This window comes from Nicotiana tomentosiformis, chromosome 7 (genome assembly GCF_000390325.3).
Source record: "Nicotiana tomentosiformis chromosome 7, ASM39032v3, whole genome shotgun sequence".
Taxonomy (NCBI): domain Eukaryota; kingdom Viridiplantae; phylum Streptophyta; class Magnoliopsida; order Solanales; family Solanaceae; genus Nicotiana; species Nicotiana tomentosiformis.
The window spans coordinates 59086461-59106113 of NC_090818.1; positions in this window are offsets into that span (position 1 = coordinate 59086461).

A 19653-nucleotide genomic window follows, 5' to 3' on the forward strand; every position below is an offset into this window, starting at 1 on the left:
CTGTTTGAAAAGTACATACACAGAGTTTTATGAATCAAAGGCTACCATGAATAAGAGGCAGCTACAACCGGAACGCATGTACATCTTCAGATTCAGCTCCCAACGAACACAGCAACATCAGCAGCCAACATCTGCACACAAGGTGGAGAAGTGTAGTATGAGTACAACTGATCCCATGTACTCAATAAGTAACAAACCTAACCTTAGATTGAAAGTAGTGACGAGCTTGTACCAAGGTCAGGTCCAAAACCAATAGTCCACAACAGTCCATAACAACGTAAATAAGTAATACCAGAAGTAACTCAACAATCAAATGCTCAGCAAAATCATGATTTCTGAAAATAGTTTTGCCTTTCAAGTACATCAATAAAAACCCAAATCATTTACCGGAGTTGCAAAAAATATGAATAAGTTTGAAAACAATAATTTTCCCAAAATTCTTTCAATAATAAATAAGATGTTTTATTTTTCTTTCCAGATAACCAGTGTAAAACAAATGCATCACTATGCCTATCTGCCAACATGTGTGAGAAATCATGAATGATGTAATATCGTACAACATGAGGAAAAATACATCTCTTTATTTGTATGTCATGTGTGCATGTCAATACAATGTATCTCAGAGATGAACTCATTTGCATACTCTTAGAGTATCAATTCATTCAGTCCTCCCCATCACTCAGTCCTCACAGTCACTCAATCCTCACAGTCACTCAATCCTCCCAATCGCTCGACACTCGCACTTAGTAGGTACCTGCGCTCACTGGGGGTGTGTACAGACTCCGGAGGGGCTCCTTCAGCCCAAGCGCTATAATCTGTACGGACAACTCACGTGCTGCACAGACAACTCATGTGCTATAGTATCAATATCTGTATCCGCACGGATAATTCACGTGCTATAATAAAGTCAATCTCTCCAGTCTCTCGGGCTTATAATGTCATGAAAATAGCCCGAAAATGATGATATGATGTATCAATAAATAACAATAGAGACTGAGATATGATATGCAATGAAATGAATATGACTGAGTATGAATTTTCAATTTAAAATAAATAATTCACAGCAATATGACCTCTATGGGTCTCAATAATACTGGCACATAGCCTCAACATGATTTTTAATATGATTCTCAGCTCAATTTCTTTAACAAATAAAACTGCATGGAAAATGCCAAGATTATTTGACTATAAAATTCCACGAAATAATTACGTCATAATTTCTATGGTGCATGCCTATACGTCCATCACCTAGCATGTGCGTCACCTCCAAACAATTCATATAATACGTATATTCAGGGTTCATACCCTCAGCTCCAAGATTAGAAGAGTTACTTACCTCGAACAAGCCGAATCCAATGTCGAACAAGCTAAATAATGCTCCAGAAATTCCATTCTGCACGTAACAACTTCCGAACGGCTCGAATCTAGTCACAATTAATTTGATTCTGTCAACCCAAATTATAAGAATTTATTCCATATCAAAATACTACTTTTCCACAAAATCCAAAATTACACTCAAAAATCGCCTGTGGGGGCCACATTTCGGAACCCGATAAAAGTTATAAAATATGAATGCCCTTTCAACCTCGGGTCCAACCATACCAATTTTACTCAAATCCGACGTCAACTCGACCCTCAAATCTCCAAATTAAACTGTTGCGACCAAACACACTCACGCAAGTATACGCGGTCGTCAAGTAATAAAGTGACTAAAAGTCGGATGTCGAACCCACGAGGACTTATGATTAACTATTAACTAAATTAGACTATCCTAATTATCTAAACAAGAATTAAACCTAAAAATATTTTATTCTAAACTAATTAAATAAAAAAATATAAATAATGAACTTTGAACAGAGAAAGAGCAGATTTTTATGATATCAATGTAATGAAAACGTTCTAGGGTTATGGGCTATCTAACAATCCTATTGTATTCTTCAATTGAATTGACCGACTAATTTATCTAGCTTATTGGTTGACAGGGTTAATATTGCTCATAAGAATCTGTCGAGTTCTTACTCGCCTATTCAAGCTAACCTAACGCCTATATGTCTATGGAGTTAGAATCAACAAGAACGCATTTATAATTCCTGTAAATCAACCAAGCAAGGCAATTAGGTATATGTCTATCCTAACCACGAATCCGTTCCCCGATGCCCGAGTTCAAGAACTTGCTCTACTCAATCCTATATGCAATCTAGAATTCTCACTTTCGAGTTCAATTCTAGATTCGTAGATCATATTCAATTGGTGATCAAGCAATCAAATAAATAAGCGCAAGATTGAATAAATAAACTAATATGATAAATCAAGAAGTCAAAATCAATATCCGAATAACAATAGTCATGAAAGAACCACAACCCTAGAACGTGAAGTTTAACTCCACATAGACATGGTAGCCAAACAACAAATCATACAAAGAAACATAAAAATTACTAAGTTTGGTGGGAGAAAGAAGAAACTTGATGAATTCCGGCCTCCACAGCTTTGTGGCTTTTTTCCCCATTCCCAATATGTTAGATAACCTAAAGGAGGCGTTTTTGGCTTATATATTGCGTACAAAAGTCGTGGGCCAAAGCTCTCCTATTCCTAGTCCAAATCGGCTTCAGGGATTGATGCTAAGGTGGATGCGACGCATCCACCTCGTCCTCCATTTCAATTTTGCCTGCGAAGGTGGATGCGACGCATCCACCTTGTCCTCTATTTCTCAGCTTTGCATGCGAGGGTGGATGCGACGCATCCACCCCTAGTTCCTCCATCTCAGCTTTGCCCAGGTGCGGATGCTATGGTGGATGCTATGGGCTGACTTCACTGCTAAGGGTGCGCGAACTGATCTTTTTCTAGATTGGATGCGACGCATCCAATCTCTCTTCCTCTACCTAGAGCACCTTTTCTTCATATTTTTGCACTCCACACACCCTAATTCACCACACACAACTCAATTAGTCATAAAACCAATAATTAAACCATGTTGGGTATTTTAAAGATCAAATAGCATCAAAAAGCGGTTAAAACATGGGTAAAGTAACATCAACACATATCGAAATATGCCCAACATCACCACCCCACACTTAAACCTTTGTTCGTCCTCGAACAAACCATCACTATAGTAGACGAAACAAAATTAAGCTCTTATCATTCAAAGCATACTACACCTATGACCATGGTCATTTGCCACAACTAGGCTCTAGAATATGCATCATATGCACTTACCTTTACTTGTGTCATTCTTTTAAAAATATTCAAACAAAGACAACATGCTCACAACAATCCTAACCTCAAAAACCGACTCAATGTCACAATGCACTCATGGCTTGAACACCCAACATCATAGAGAAGTCTAATAACGTTACCTATCCCTCGTGAAACCATGTGCCCTCACAACAAGAACAAGAGAGCGAGTTCAATCCACACATTCGAATCTCATGATCAAATATATTTTAATGACTCACATATATCAAAGAAAATCGCTCACTCTCACAGAGAAGTCACATGCATGCAATTGGTACCATAGGCTTGCCCTTAATGTAAATCTCTACTAATGTAAGCTCGCTCGATCTAAAATCAATTAGGACTTTTTCATGGTTGTAATGTGGGCAAAGGGAAAGGTAGGATATATTTTAGGAATAGTGACTCAACCTCCTAAGCACTTTACACATCATCAAATAACTTAAGCGCAAATTCTTCAACACCACTTCAATTTCACAAATAATATCACCCCAATAATATTTCCTCTTTCTTTAAGCACTACTTTAATTCATACCCACTAGCAAGAACAAGACAACAATTTATTCATCTATATTTTTCCTTCTTTTTTTCCAGATTTTTCTCTTTTTTTTTCTTTCAATTTCCGCTAGTGGTGTATTATTTTACAAAATAAGTGCACCCTTCTTTCTTTCATTGGTTCCACTCAAAAGTCACCCCACACTTAGTCCCTTCTTACTTCTTTTAGCGCTCATCTAACAATTAAAGTGCTTTAAGAGGTAAAAGGATCAAAACAATGTCAATTAAGAATAAAAAGGGTATAGGCTTGTAATGTGGGTACCAAATAAAAGGTCTACAGGCTCAAAAGGGTTAACTAGGGATAGATTTTATTTGTGATAAGCAATAAGCTCAAAAAGATCAAAGAAAGCCTAAAATTATTTTTCAAACCGAGCATCACCTAAAATTTCGCTTCAACTCACATACCGGGCAAGTTCTAGACACAAGTACAATACATGGACAACACAAAAAACCTCACCACACATGGCACATGACTCACTAAGGACGATCACATTCCGACTCTCAAGCAATGCAAGTATTCACGGAGCCACGAGATATTAAGTATTAAACACAAGGTGAACATAAGTCATGTAAACGAGACATAGGCGCCACAAAACATGCTATCCAATTTAACAAGGCATCATCAAGGGCGCCTAGGTTCATCATTCTTGCTCCTTTTATTCTCTAAATTCCTAATCTACTCGGAAAGAAAAAAAGCTACTCGGTTCAAACTACATCCCATGAAAAAGAACCGAGGCACAAAGAAAAACCACAGGGGATTATTACTACCTAAAGAAAGCTAAAAGATATATTTTGGATTTTTGTTTAGACTTTAATCCCTCAAGAAAACTGTCTAGGAGATCAATCGTCGGGAAAAGTCCAATTTTTCTAATTTTTCATTTTTTTTTCCTTCACAAAAGCTACTACACTTAAGAATGAGTACTACAACTAAGCTAAAATAGCACAGAAACTTATCCAAACGATCTCCTCACCCCACACTTAAAATTTTGCAATGTCCTCAATGCACATTATAAATAATAAGAGGGTAAACGAGACTCCCTGGTAAGTCAAAGGCCGAAGCAATAGCGGCTCACGAGGTACTCAGACTTTTCCCAGACATCGTCCTTTGTGTGAGCACCCCACACTTAGTCCTCACCATCTAGCTCGCTTTTGCACTCTTCTAATGGCTTTGCTTCCTATGCTCATAATCCTACAAAACAAAAATAAATACTATAAAATAATAAAAATAAAATAAAATAAAAAATAAACAAAAATAAAAGAAAGCAGTAAATCTGGGTTGCCTCCCAACAAGCGCCTGATTTAACGTAGCGGCACGACGTGAACCACTTTTTGCCTCCACCTCGAACTTATGAATTGAGCCCCTAACATGGCATCCAGTTTGCGGCTATGCTCCAGTGGTGGGGCTACAATGATAACCAGGCCAAGTAATAAATTTTTCACTCTACACTTCTCGGCCTTTAGATGAGGAATGTATTTTTTTGCTTTTTGGCATGACAAATTCAAGAATACAAGCACTCTCATCCTCACTCTTTGACTCCCCCATAGGCTCAGATGTCTTGATTACTATCTTACTATCTAAACACAATGTGGAAAAATGATTGGAATGAGGACCAATACGCCCTAACTCTAGAATTGTATTACTATTTACATCCCCATATATACACACACTCAAGTCTCCCAAAATAATGTTATCTATTCCCTCATATGACTCTAGAGCATTCTTCTCAACATTGGCATCCTCAAGAAAAATATGGTCTAATGATTGATATTCTCGTTTTAGCTCCTCAATTTGGTCTAGAAGATTTTTTTCAGCTTCACACAACTCATCATTAAATTGTTGGCCATTACACGCATCAACCTTTTCATTCAAATTTTCATCCAAGTTATGCACAGCCAAGCCAAAATTATCAATTTTATGTGCAAGATCATCTCTCTCCTTAGACCAATCATTCACCAACATTGTCAAAAGACAACGTCGTTCCGCATATTTCCTTAATCGAGAATATTTGTCCCAATACCAACCCTTACTCCCATATTCAAATTCAGCTTTCCAAGAGTTCAGGTCATGACAAGCCCAAAATGACGGGCCATATAAGTCTTCCGTCAACCAAGAGTCTTCATCAATAACCTTACCTCCATATATTTCATCCCCAGATGTCATGGTGAAAGAACTAGAAACACACTAAGAGAAAAATCAAATAGTTATAAAAATAAAATATTTACAAAAAGAAAAGAAAAAAAACTTGTAAAGATAAAAGTAAAAGCCTACTGTAGAAAAATAGTTAATTTCTAAGTCCCCGGCAACGGCGCCAAAAACTTGTTGCGACCAAACACACTCACGCAAGTATACGCGGTCGTCAAGTAATAAAGTGACTAAAAGTCGGATGTCGAACCCACGAGGACTTATGATTAACTATTAACTAAATTAGACTATCCTAATTATCTAAACAAGAATTAAACCTAAAAATATTTTATTCTAAACTAATTAAATAAAAAAATATAAATAATGAACTTTGAACAGAGAAAGAGCAGATTTTTATGATATCAATGTAATGAAAACGTTCTAGGGTTATGGGCTATCTAACAATCCTATTGTATTCTTCAATTGAATTGACCGACTAATTTATCTAGCTTATTGGTTGACAGGGTTAATATTGCTCATAAGAATCTGTCGAGTTCTTACTCGCCTATTCAAGCTAACCTAACGCCTATATGTCTATGGAGTTAGAATCAACAAGAACGCATTTATAATTCCTGTAAATCAACCAAGCAAGGCAATTAGGTATATGTCTATCCTAACCACGAATCCGTTCCCCGATGCCCGAGTTCAAGAACTTGCTCTACTCAATCCTATATGCAATCTAGAATTCTCACTTTCGAGTTCAATTCTAGATTCGTAGATCATATTCAATTGGTGATCAAGCAATCAAATAAATAAGCGCAAGATTGAATAAATAAACTAATATGATAAATCAAGAAGTCAAAATCAATATCCGAATAACAATAGTCATGAAAGAACCACAACCCTAGAACGTGAAGTTTAACTCCACATAGACATGGTAGCCAAACAACAAATCATACAAAGAAACATAAAAATTACTAAGTTTGGTGGGAGAAAGAAGAAACTTGATGAATTCCGGCCTCCACAGCTTTGTGGCTTTTTCCCCCTTCCCAATATGTTAGATAACCTAAAGGAGGCGTTTTTGGCTTATATATTGCGTACAAAAGTCGTGGGCCAAAGCTCTCCTATTCCTAGTCCAAATCGGCTTCAGGGATTGATGCTAAGGTGGATGCGACGCATCCACCTCGTCCTCCATTTCAATTTTGCCTGCGAAGGTGGATGCGACGCATCCACCTTGTCCTCTATTTCTCAGCTTTGCATGCGAGGGTGGATGCGACGCATCCACCCCTAGTTCCTCCATCTCAGCTTTGCCCAGGTGCGGATGCTATGGCGGATGCTATGGGCTGACTTCACTGCTAAGGGTGCGCGAACTGATCTTTTTCTAGATTGGATGCGACGCATCCAATCTCTCTTCCTCTACCTAGAGCACCTTTTCTTCATATTTTTGCACTCCACACACCCTAATTCACCACACACAACTCAATTAGTTATAAAACAAATAATTAAACCATGTTGGGCATTTTAAAGATCAAATAGCATCAAAAAGCGGTTAAAATATGGGTAAAGTAACATCAACACATATCAAAATATGCCCAACATCATAAACCAAGAGGATTTTTCAGAATTTTCTAACTTAATTCACCAATTAAATGTTAAAAACAACCATGGATTTGGGTAATTTAACCAATATTGAGTTAAGAACACTTACCCCGTTGTTTCCTCTGAAAATCTCCCAAAAATCGCCTCTTTCCGAGCTCCAATCTGTCATAAATGGAAAATGGGACGAAGTCCCATTTTTAGAACTTAAACTCTCTGCCCAGTCATTTGCTCTACGCGATCGCGAAGAACAATATTTCCACTGCCCAAATTACCTATACGCGATCGCGGACCTTCCCACGCGATCGCAATGCACAACATCACAGACCTACGTGATCGCGGAGTCATACACCCGATAGAGAAGCACAAAATGCGTTACTTCTATTTCCGCTCCACTTACTCTACGCGAACGTGACCTTCTTCACGCGTTCGCGAGTCACAAAATCCTAGAGCTACGTGATCGCATCCCTCTTCACGCGATCGCATAGAACAAAACTTAGTAGGCCCCCCCAGTTAACCCTACGCGATCGCGGATATCCCTATGCGATCGCATAGAACAAAACCTCACTGCCCCACTAAGCCTACGCGATCGCAGACACATTCACGCGATCGCGTAAAAGAAAAACAGACTGAGATATCAGAAAATTCCAACAGCTGTTCAAGTCCAAATATTTGATCCGTTAACGATCCGAAACTCTCCCGAGCCCCTCGGAACCTCAACCAAATATACCAACAAGTCCTAAAATTTTATACGAACTTAGTCGAACCCTCAAATCACTTCAAACAACACTAAAACCACGAATCATACCCCAATTCAAGCCTAATGAACTTTGAAACTTTTAATTTCTACAAACAATGCCAAAACCTATCAAATCACATACGATTGACCTTAAGTTTTGCACACAAGTCATAAACGACATAACGAACCTATTAAAATTTTCAGAATCGGATTTCGACCCCGATATCAAAAAGTCAATTCCTAGGTCAAACTTTTCAAAAATTCAGCTTTTGCCATTTCAAGCCTAATTCTACTACGGACCTCCAAATAATTTTTCGGACACGTTGCTAAGTCCAAAATTACCATACGGAGCTATTGGAATCATCAGAATTCAATTCTGAGGTCGTTTACACATAAGTGAATATCCGATCAACTTTTTCAACTTAAGTTTTCAATTATGAGACTAAGTGTCTTATTTCACTCTGAAATCCTTCCGGACCCGAACCAACTAACCCGATAAGTCATAAATCAACTTCAAGGCATAAATTGAGAAGTAAATGGGGGAACGGGGCTGTAATTCTCAAAACGCCCGGCTGGGTCGTTATATTCTCCCCTACTTAAACATACGTTCGTCCTCGAACGTGCCAAGAGTTATTCTTAACCTTCAAATATCTATTTCACCTTACCACGCACATACCCGGGGTGATCCTAACCACCCTATTCCACATAGGCCTGACAACACAATACAACTGAAAATCCTTAATTTAACCTTAGCCCCAAAACAAAAACCTTGGAGCCAAATTCTAACATTCAGAATTCTTTTCAAGATCTGAATCTCACATCTATACATTGTATAAGCCTGAACAAGCTGCATTCATCCATGACCATAATCTCATATATAATCACATAACATATTACACAACTCGCATACTCGTAGCACCATTTTTGATCACAGTAACTACTCAAAACCAACCAAGTACTAGTATAAAACCCTGCATTCAACAGAACCTCATTCTGAAACCTTCGTACACTGCCAATGATGAAAGAAACAATTAAAATCTCATAACCACTCATCAGATCAACTAGCCATAGAGCTCTCTCGCCCCAACCAGAACCATACTCACTTTCTAAGCCGACTTTCAATATTATCCTTCTGAATATACTGTAATCAAACATGATAGTACCCATTTTAGGTCCAATGACATTACATTATTAAATGCAACTATCCCACGGACACGCCACATCAATATAACTCCAGTAACATCTACACAGTTAGTGTACCCAAATATAGGAGATGTCTCAAGGATGAGAACCGTATTGCAAGTTCAACAAGCACCACTACAACCACAATGTTACAACCAACTCCTCAAATTTCGTGAAGAGGATAACCATAGGCGCATGTGCATAATTTTAGAAGAAGGAAATTAATAAATCAGATAAATTATCATAGAAATAAAATTCCCACACACGGCACGGATAACTCACATGCCAATAATATAAATCGCTCGGCATGGTCACAGGGCTCCAGTCCCCGCATATCATACATGTGTAATTAAACAAGTACACTTGTATATAATAATAAAATAAGATTCTCATGCTCCTCGACTGGTATAAATAGCACGCCATAGTGTAAGCATGTGCAAAGTCTGCTATCACACTTCAAATCAGCATTTTTTTAATGCAGAATTAGTAACTACCCCGTTTATTTAGGGAATCATATTCTTTGTAACCTCAAGTATAGCCCAGATAGTTCTCAACAAAGGTACGAATACGAAAAACATTATAACTTTACGCTTAACAGTCAACTCTAGGCATATTATAGCCTAAGCATTCTTCCGAGTATAAATACCTGCCCCAATGCCCGCACATTGGCTCAAATCTCACATATATGCACACTTATAGCGTGTAGCTATCACAAATAATTAACGCAACTAGTGCCTTCACTGAGTAAAAATAAAATACTAACCTCAAATAGGCTGCAACCTGAAATAACATACTTCTGAGAACTCCCAGTCTCCAAATTCATCGAACACATGAATCACCGTAACTGATCCCAATTCCAACACTCAAATGACTAACACATCTTCCATTCACGATAATCCCATGAGGAATACTTTCATAATTCTTCCGTGCCACATAGCAATAATTTGAATATCAACAGTCTATCAACCAGGTGAGTACTGCAATACCGATGAACATCCGTAAGTCAAAACATAACGCGCCTTCTGAAAATGCGCACCCTTATCAGGAATTACCGAGCTGTTATAATATTCATCGAAATATTTGAAACTGACCATGCTGTCCAACATTCGTTACCTTCTCTTCAAGACTGAACTGTCACCTTGTACATGTAAATCCTAATCCCGCGCAATACACCACATCTATTATGCCATCATGTGACAAGCACAAGAATCTCATTATCAACTCTGAGTCACCAGCAAATTACATACCTGGTTAGTTAGAAACCTTCATCTTTCTTCCTTCTAGGAGTAAATCACAATACACAACACATTTCCCACACAAGTAGAAAATATCCGGTTCAAACCATGGTAGAAACCATTAAGAACGCTTTGAAATCCATTTACACCTAATCGAGCTATCAGAAATAAATTCCTCTAACTCGTCCAAACCACGTAGGTCACCAAAACCCAAGAATATTGCCACCAAAACATCTGTAGAGTCTCACCGCATCATGATTACCCTATAAATACCACAACCGAAATACCCACTATGAAAATACCTTATTTAAGTCTAAGACCGTTTCATTCACCTTCCTGATACCGAAATATAAAATCCATAATGATATACAAAAATGCCACAAGTCTCGACACCATCCAACTTAAATCTCAGATTTTTGCCATAAACAAATCCGCCAAAAATTATCAATTATTACATATTAATCTCGAATCCATTAGAACTTTCTCGAGAGTCACCCCCTTTGTTCAAATCTACATTACACCGCCCAAATAGGCCAAAAGATACGTGCCCCATTAGCACAACAACACTCAAAGAAGTAATTATACTTTAATACCACCTATCAAATTCATACTCCGTGCACACTATATCATTCACAAATAACAACTCACTCATCCCACAATTTTCATATACTCATAAGTGCAATATAACCCGTATCCAGAAATTTCCTTATTCGAGTCATCCTTGATCTCAACTTCTGCAAATCATAACTAACCCACCAGTATGCCTCAGCCCAAAACTAAACCTTACATATAACTATGAAATTGAATTATCAATAGCAGGCTCCCCCACTTAGCTCAAAGCCACAGATTAAAATATTCCATAACTCATAATATCAATACTTTATTACTTCCATAATGCCACAGTCAATTCAACGAAACTTCTTTTCAAACTCATGCAATGCCAACCATAAAAATACCTGAAATCATCCGCTAAGTTCGCAATCATTCTCTTGACACTCAAGTCAACTTTCTCAGCCAGATTCAAATTCAAATCTACACACATACGCCCTGCTGGAAGAAAAGAAACTCTCCACTCACATATAAGGAACATACCTACGTAGATTGCTCCGCAGGGGATAACCCACATGCTTAGCCTCAAATTGGTATCTTGTTATCCCTTTCGCAATCACAATTATTATGCAATCACTTAATCTTTCCAAGTCCAAACTTATTAACAAGACATGAGAATTTAGTTTGTCCCAAAATTTAACAACGTGAAATATCCTTCAAAACATTCATACTCGAGACTGTACGTCACATCAAATTGAAAATCAAGCACCCAATGGCCTTTCCTTTACATTTCAAGGAAACACTTTCCGTCATATTCAAATCGTCTTAACACATCCCGCGGTCACATCATACCCATCACACAACCATTCCACCGCTTATCGAGCCAAAAATTCCACTCGTAGGGTCACTACCGGACATATGAGTCAAATTGTACAAGTTACAACTGAAGCTATTGAGCTTAAGGTTCGGTCTAACCATGGCCTCATGTCCTCCAGACTGGCTCATCACTAAAACACAGAATACTCACCTCGAACCTCATCCATGGAATCACAAGCCGGCGATGCACATCTGATATCGAGCACTCATATGCACATACGAATGTGTGGAAGGAATTCAAAGAGTTATATTTCAAGCTGAATCAATTCCGTACGATAAAGAAAGAAAGATGGGAAATTATCCTAAATGCCCTGTAGCCTCTCGAAGATAAGTATTGACGTCATCATACCGATCCGCAAAACTCTACTAGACACTTGCTCATGACTTATAGAACCTATGAACCTAGAGCTCTGATACCAACTTATCACGACCCAAACTCCACCTAGTCGTGATGGCACCTAACCCAACCCGTTAGGTAAGCCAATTATCCACTATCCAAATCCAATGTAATTTAACAAGACAATTAGGTAAAATAAAATATCTAAATCTTATACATTCCCCAAGGACTGGTGGTACAAATCATGAGCTTCTAAGATTAGAATTTATAAAACTGGTATGAAGTAAATACATCATCAGTTTGAAAAGTACATAAACAGAGTTTTATGAATCTAAGGCTACCATGAACAAGAGGCAGCTACCACCGGAACACAGGTACATCTTCAGATCCATCTCCCAACGAAAACAACCAACATCTACACACAAGGTGGAGAAGTGTAGTATGAGTACAACCGATCCCATGTACTCAATAAGTAACAAACCTAACCTTAGATTGAAAGTAGTGACGAACTTGTATCAAGGTCGGGTCCAAAACCAATAGTCCACAACAGTCCATAACAACGTAAACAAGTAATACCAGAAGTAACTCAACAATCAAATGCTCAGCAAAATCATGATTTCTGAAAATAGTTTTGCCTTTCAAGTACATCAATGGAAATCCAAATCGTTTACCGGAGTTGCAAAAAATATGAATAAGTTTGAAAACAATAATTTTCCCAAAATCCTTTCAATAATAAATATGATGTTTCATTTTTCTATCCAGATAACCAGTGTAAAACAAATGCATCACTATGCCCATATGCCAAGATGTGTGAGAAATCATGAATGATGTAATATCATACAGCATGAGAAAAAAACATCTCTTTGTTTGTATGTCATGTGTGCATGTCAATGCAATGTATCTCAAAGATGAACTCATATGCATACTCTTAGAGTATCAATTCATTCAGTCCTCTCCATCACTCAGTCCTCACAGTCACTCAATCCTCATAGTCACTCAATCCTCCCAATCGCTTGGCACTTGCACTCGGCACTCGACACTCGCACTCAGTAGGTACCTGCACTCACTGGGGGTGTGTACAGACTCCGGAGGGGCTCCTTCAGCCCAAGCACTATAATCTGCACGGATAACTCACGTGCTGTACAGACAACTCACGCGCTATAGTATCAATATCTGTATCCGCATGGACAACTCACGTGCTATAATAAAGTCAATCTCTCCAGTCTCTCAGGCTCACAATGTCATGAAAATAGCTCGAAAATGATGATATGGTATATCAACAAATAACAACAAAGACTGAGATATGATATGCAATGAAATGAATATGACTGAGTATGAATTTTTAATTTAAAACAAATAATTCACAGCAATATGACCTCTGTGGGGCCCAATAATACTGGCACATAGCCTTAATATAATTTTTAATATGATTCTCAGCTTAATTTCTTTAACACATAAAACTACATGGAAAATGCCAAGATTATTTGACTATAAAATTTCACGAAACAATTACGTCACAATTTCTATGGTGTACGCCTACACGCCCATCACCTAGCATGTGCGTCACCGCCAAACAATTCACATAATACGTATATTCAGGGTTCATACCCTTAGCTCAGAGATTAAAAGAGTTACGTACCTCAAACAAGCCGAATCCAATGTCGAGCAAGCTAACCAATGCTCGAGAAATTCCATTCCGTGCGTAACAACTTCTGAACGGCTCAAATATAGTGACAATTAATTTGATTCAGTCAACCCAAATTATAAGAATTTATTCCATATCAAAATACTACTTTTTCCACAAAATCCGAAATTACACTCAAAAATCACTTGTGGGGCCCACGTAAAAAGTTATAAAATATGAATGTCCTTTCAACCACGGGTCCAACCATACTAATTTTACTCAAATCCGACGTCAACTCGAACCTCAAATCTCCAAATTAAACCAAGAGGGTTTTTCACAATTTTCTAACTTAATTCACCAATTAAATGTTAAAAACAACCATGGATTCGGGTAATTTAACCAATATTGAGTTAAAAACACTTACCCCGTTGTTTCCTCTGAATCTCCCAAAAATCGCCTTTTCCCGAGCTCCAATCCGCCATAAATGAAAAATGGGATGAAATCCCATTTTCAGAACTTAAACTCTCTGCCCAGCCATTTGCTCTACGCGATCGCGATCATTCCCACGCGATCGCTAAGAACAATATTTCTACTGCCCAAATTACCTCTACGCGATGGCGGACCTTCCCACGCGATCGCGATACACAACATCACAGACCTATGCGATCGCGGACTCGTCCACGCGATCGCGAAGCACAAAACGCGTGACTTATATTTTCGCTCCACTTACTCTACGCGAACGCGACCTTCTTCACGTGTTCGCGAGTCACAAAATCCTAGAGCTACGCGATCGCATCTCTCTTCACGCGATTACGTAGAACAAAACTTAGCAGCCCCCGAGTTAACCCTATGCGATAGCGGATATCCCCACGCGATCGCATAGAATAAAACCTCATTGCCCCATTAAGCCTACGCGATCACAGACACATTCACGCGATCGCGTTGAAGAAAAACAAACTGAGATATTAGAAAATTTCAACAGCTGTTCAAGTCCAAATTTTTGATCCGTTAACTATCCGAAACTCACCCGAGCCCCTCGAGACCTCAACCAAATATACCAACAAGTCCTAAAACATTATACGAACTTAGTCAAACCCTCAAATCACCTCAAACAACACTAAAACCACAAATCATACCCCAATTCAAGCCTAATGAGCTTTGAAACTTTTAATTTCTACAAACAACGCCAAAAAGTTAAATCACGTCCGATTAACCTTAAATTTTGCACAGAAGTCATAAATGACATAACAGACCTATTAAATTTTTCAGAATCGGATTTTGACCCCGATATCAAAAAGTCAACTCCCCGGTCAAACTTTTTAAAAATTCAGCTTTTGCCATTTCAAGCCTAATTCTACTACGGACCTCCAAATAATTTTCCGGACACGCTCCTAAGTCCAAAATCACCATACGGAGCTATTGGGATCATTAGAATTCAATTCCGAGGTCGTTTACATATAAGTGAATATCCGGTCAACTCTTTCAACTTAAGTTTTCAATAATGAGACTAAGTGTCTCATTTCACTCCGAAATCTTTCGGACCCGAACCAACTAATCTGATAAGTCATAAATCAACTGTAAGGCATAAATTGAGCAGTAAATGGGGGAACGGGATTGTAATACTCAAAATGACCGGATGTGTCGTTACAAATAATTACTTTCGGGATAGAGACATATTTTTTGCCATGTAATCCTATTACTTTTAGGATACACTTCTTAATAAATTCCTATTACTAATTTAATTTGAAATTTATTAATTTTCCTACTATTAATTTAATTTGAGAATGTATTATATTGTTCAAATCCATTTAGAAAAAAGGAGAGCCTATATTATTATAAAAAGCACGAATACAATATTGATAGACTAAAATAGCTCTAATATATTAAACAAAAGAACTCATAGTGAAAGGACATAATTGTAATAACTTATTTTTTGGACTACAATAACTTCTATGTTAATTCTTTTAATATTTAATATTTTAAAATTAATAAAATTTTGTCTACTGAATTCTTATTAAAAATATGTTGGAAGGTTTAATAAAATCAATTTCAAAGAAAAAATGAAAGTAATGTTAAATGGACTGCATAAAATGTTAAAATTAAGAAGAAAAAATCCCCACGATAATATATTTTTTCTATTATATTTGAACTGCTTTCCTACTCAAATAATATTTTATTATTATTAATTTTTCATGTAATATTGAAAAATATACCCAATTACTAAAGAAAAACTAAGAAATATTTTAAGAATATAAATGTGTGATAAAGAGAAAGAAAACTGTAAGTGAGAGTTAATACCACAAATAATTTTGCAAACATAAAGATCTAAAAATGGAATGTCAGATCGATCTTTTAACTCTTTGAAAATAAAATTTATAGTGGATAAATTATAATTATGATTAAATATTCAAAATAATAGATGAACTAATATTAAGAATCTGAATCAATAGAATATAAATATTTTTTATGTTAAGACCAAATAATCAAATCTTTCAAGAATTATTTATTAAGAGAATTCAATTCAATTATTCTTTAAATTCATCATATGAGTAAAAAATTTTTTCAAGTTAAAAATAAAAATCTTAGGGTACATAAATTTATTCGATAAAAGAGCGTTAGAGATTAAAAGAAATAGATCACAAAGTAAAAAAGATTAATATAGTATTAAGAAGGCCATACAAGTGCCCGAGGAAGCACAATCAAAGCTAAATCATGAACAAGAACAAGCTTTCAATATTATATTATAAAGAGTCGACTCTGGTATAGCGGAATCATCCTTTGTAGAATCGAAATAATATTCCTCTGTTATACAGTACTTGCAAATGTGAGATCAAGAGGCATGATACTGTTAGCAATAATAACAAATGGTGTACCATCAACGATTTTATTATGAGGTCGTACAACTCACTTTATATTTGATATACCTCTTCAAACAACTGAAATAACCATCACAAATATATCAAAGCAGAGCAATAGTGCTAAGTTTATAAGGAAAGTCAAATTGATAATATGGGATGAAGTGCTCATGGATAAGCGTCAAAGGATCGAAACAATTGCCTAGAGTTTTAGAAATATATTGGATATCAATGAACTGTTTAGTAAAAAAGTAATAGTTTAGAAGGTGATTTCTATCAAGTACTACCAGTAGTTCCATAATCCACGAAATCAGAGACTGTAAAAGCTAGCTTGCCAAAATTATACTTATGGCCTCAAATGAAAATAATTCAAATGACAAGAAGTATAAAAGTAAGAACATATCCAACATTCAGTGACTTCTTGCTTCTAATCGAAATTGTCACAACCCGAAATTTCTCACTAACGGGATCGTGATGGCGCCTAACATTTCACTTGCCAGGCAAGCCAATGTTAGAGAATCATTAAACCATTTCCTTATTTCAATTAAGTAAATATCAATAATTAACTCAATTGGAATATAATAAGTGCGGAATATTATAAAACGGTATTAATTACTATTACCCGGATCTGGAGTCATAATTCACGAGCATTCTAGAATTTACTACAAGTAATAGTCTGAAAGAAATACAACTGTCTGAATGAAAGAAAACAGTAGGACATAAAAAAAGATAGACGGGGGACTTCAAGGTCTGTAAACGCCGACAGATCTACCTTGAGTCTCCGGACAGCGAACCAATAGCAAATCCCGATCAACCTGAGCCGGTATCAAAATTTGCACAAAAAGTACAGAGTGCAGCATCAGTACAACCGAACCCATGTACTGGTAAGTGTCAAGCCTAACCTCGACGAAGTAGTGACGAGGCTAAGGCAAACCTACAATCAACCTGTACAATTTAACAGTCATACGCAAATAATAGGAATGAAGTACTAAATAGGAAATGTCAGGAGGGGAGAGATACTGAGGGGAATACAAGATAAAGAACTACAACAGAATGATCACCGGAGCAGTCAATATACCATGAATCAACAGGAATAGTGAATACAATAAAGAAAAATGCACGGCATCACCTTTCGTGCTTTTACTCTCAATCTCACCATAAAATTAATATAAATGGCACGGCATCACCCTTCGTGCTTTTACTCTCATATCATGGCACGGCATCACCCTTCGTGCATTAACACTCAAAATATGACACGGCATCACCCTTCGTGCATTAACATTCATAATATGGCACGGCATCACCCTTCGTGCATTAATACTCATAATATGGCACGGCATCACCCTTCGTGCATTAATACTCACAATATGGCACGGCATCACCCTTCGTGCATTAACACTCTTCCTTACCATAATGCAATACATACATAACAACAGGGAGATAGAATAACAAGTACAAACCTTACTTCAACATTTGATTCCATAATATCAATCTCAACTTTGAAATAAAAACTCAATTATCACTAGAAAATTCCGTAAACATAATAAGAACGATAATTTGAACAACTCTAGTATAACACATAGCAATTTGGCATAAGAATGAGTCAATATAAGAAAAACAGAGAAACATGGAAAAACAGGTAAATTGGCGGCGCATAGGTACTCATCACCTCACATATACGCCGCTCACATGTATTTCACTTAGCAAATAATCTAAGGTTCCTAATTCCCTCAAGTCAAGATTAGACACAACACTTACCTCGCTCCGAAGGCCACTTAATTCTCAATCATAGCTTTTCCTTTGGAATTCACCTCCAAACCACCCGTATCTATTCAAAAATGACTCAATAATATCAAATATTGCTAAAGGAATCAATTATATTGCATAAATTAAATTTTCTAATTTTTCCTCCAAAAAGTCGAAAGATCGACCCAGGACCCGCTTGGTCAAAACTCGAGGTTCGGACCCTTTACTCATTCACCCCCGAGCTCGAATATATAATTAGTTTTGGAATTCTATCTCAAATTGAGATCTAAATCCCCAAATTCCCGAAATTCCTATTTTCTACCCTAACCCCTAATTCTACCATAAAAACTCTAGATTTTAGGTTAAAAATTCATGAAATGTAATGGGTAATTGAAAAAAAATGGTTAAGAATCACTTACCAATAATTTGGGGAAGGAATGACTCTTAGAAAATCGTTACTCGCCGTTTGGTTTTTGAGAAAAATGAGTTTTTTCGTAAAAATCCCGTTTTGGATTGTGTTAAGTGCTGGGCGACAGTGTTCATCGCGTTCGCGAGAGTACTGTCGTATTCGCGAAGAAATCCTCAGCTGCCCAGTTTACTCTTCGCGTTCGTGAGAGTACCTTCGCGAACGCGAAGAAGAACATGCCAGAACACAGATTCTGCAGAAAAACCAGATTTGTAAAGTCCAAAACATCCCGTGGCCTATCCGAAACTCACCCGAGCCCTCGGGGCTCCAAACCAAACATGCACACAAGTCTAAAAACATCATACGAACTTTCTCGCCTGATCAAATCGCCAAAATAATACCTAAAACTCTAAATTTAGCACCAATTCAAATGAAATTCTCAAGAACACTTTAAAACTTCTAATTTCTCAACTGGATGTCCGAATCACGTCAAATCAACTCCATTTCTCACCAAATTTCACAGGCATGTCTTAAATATTATAATGAACCTGTACCGGGCACCGAAACCAAAATACGGACCCGATACTAAAATGCCAAATATCA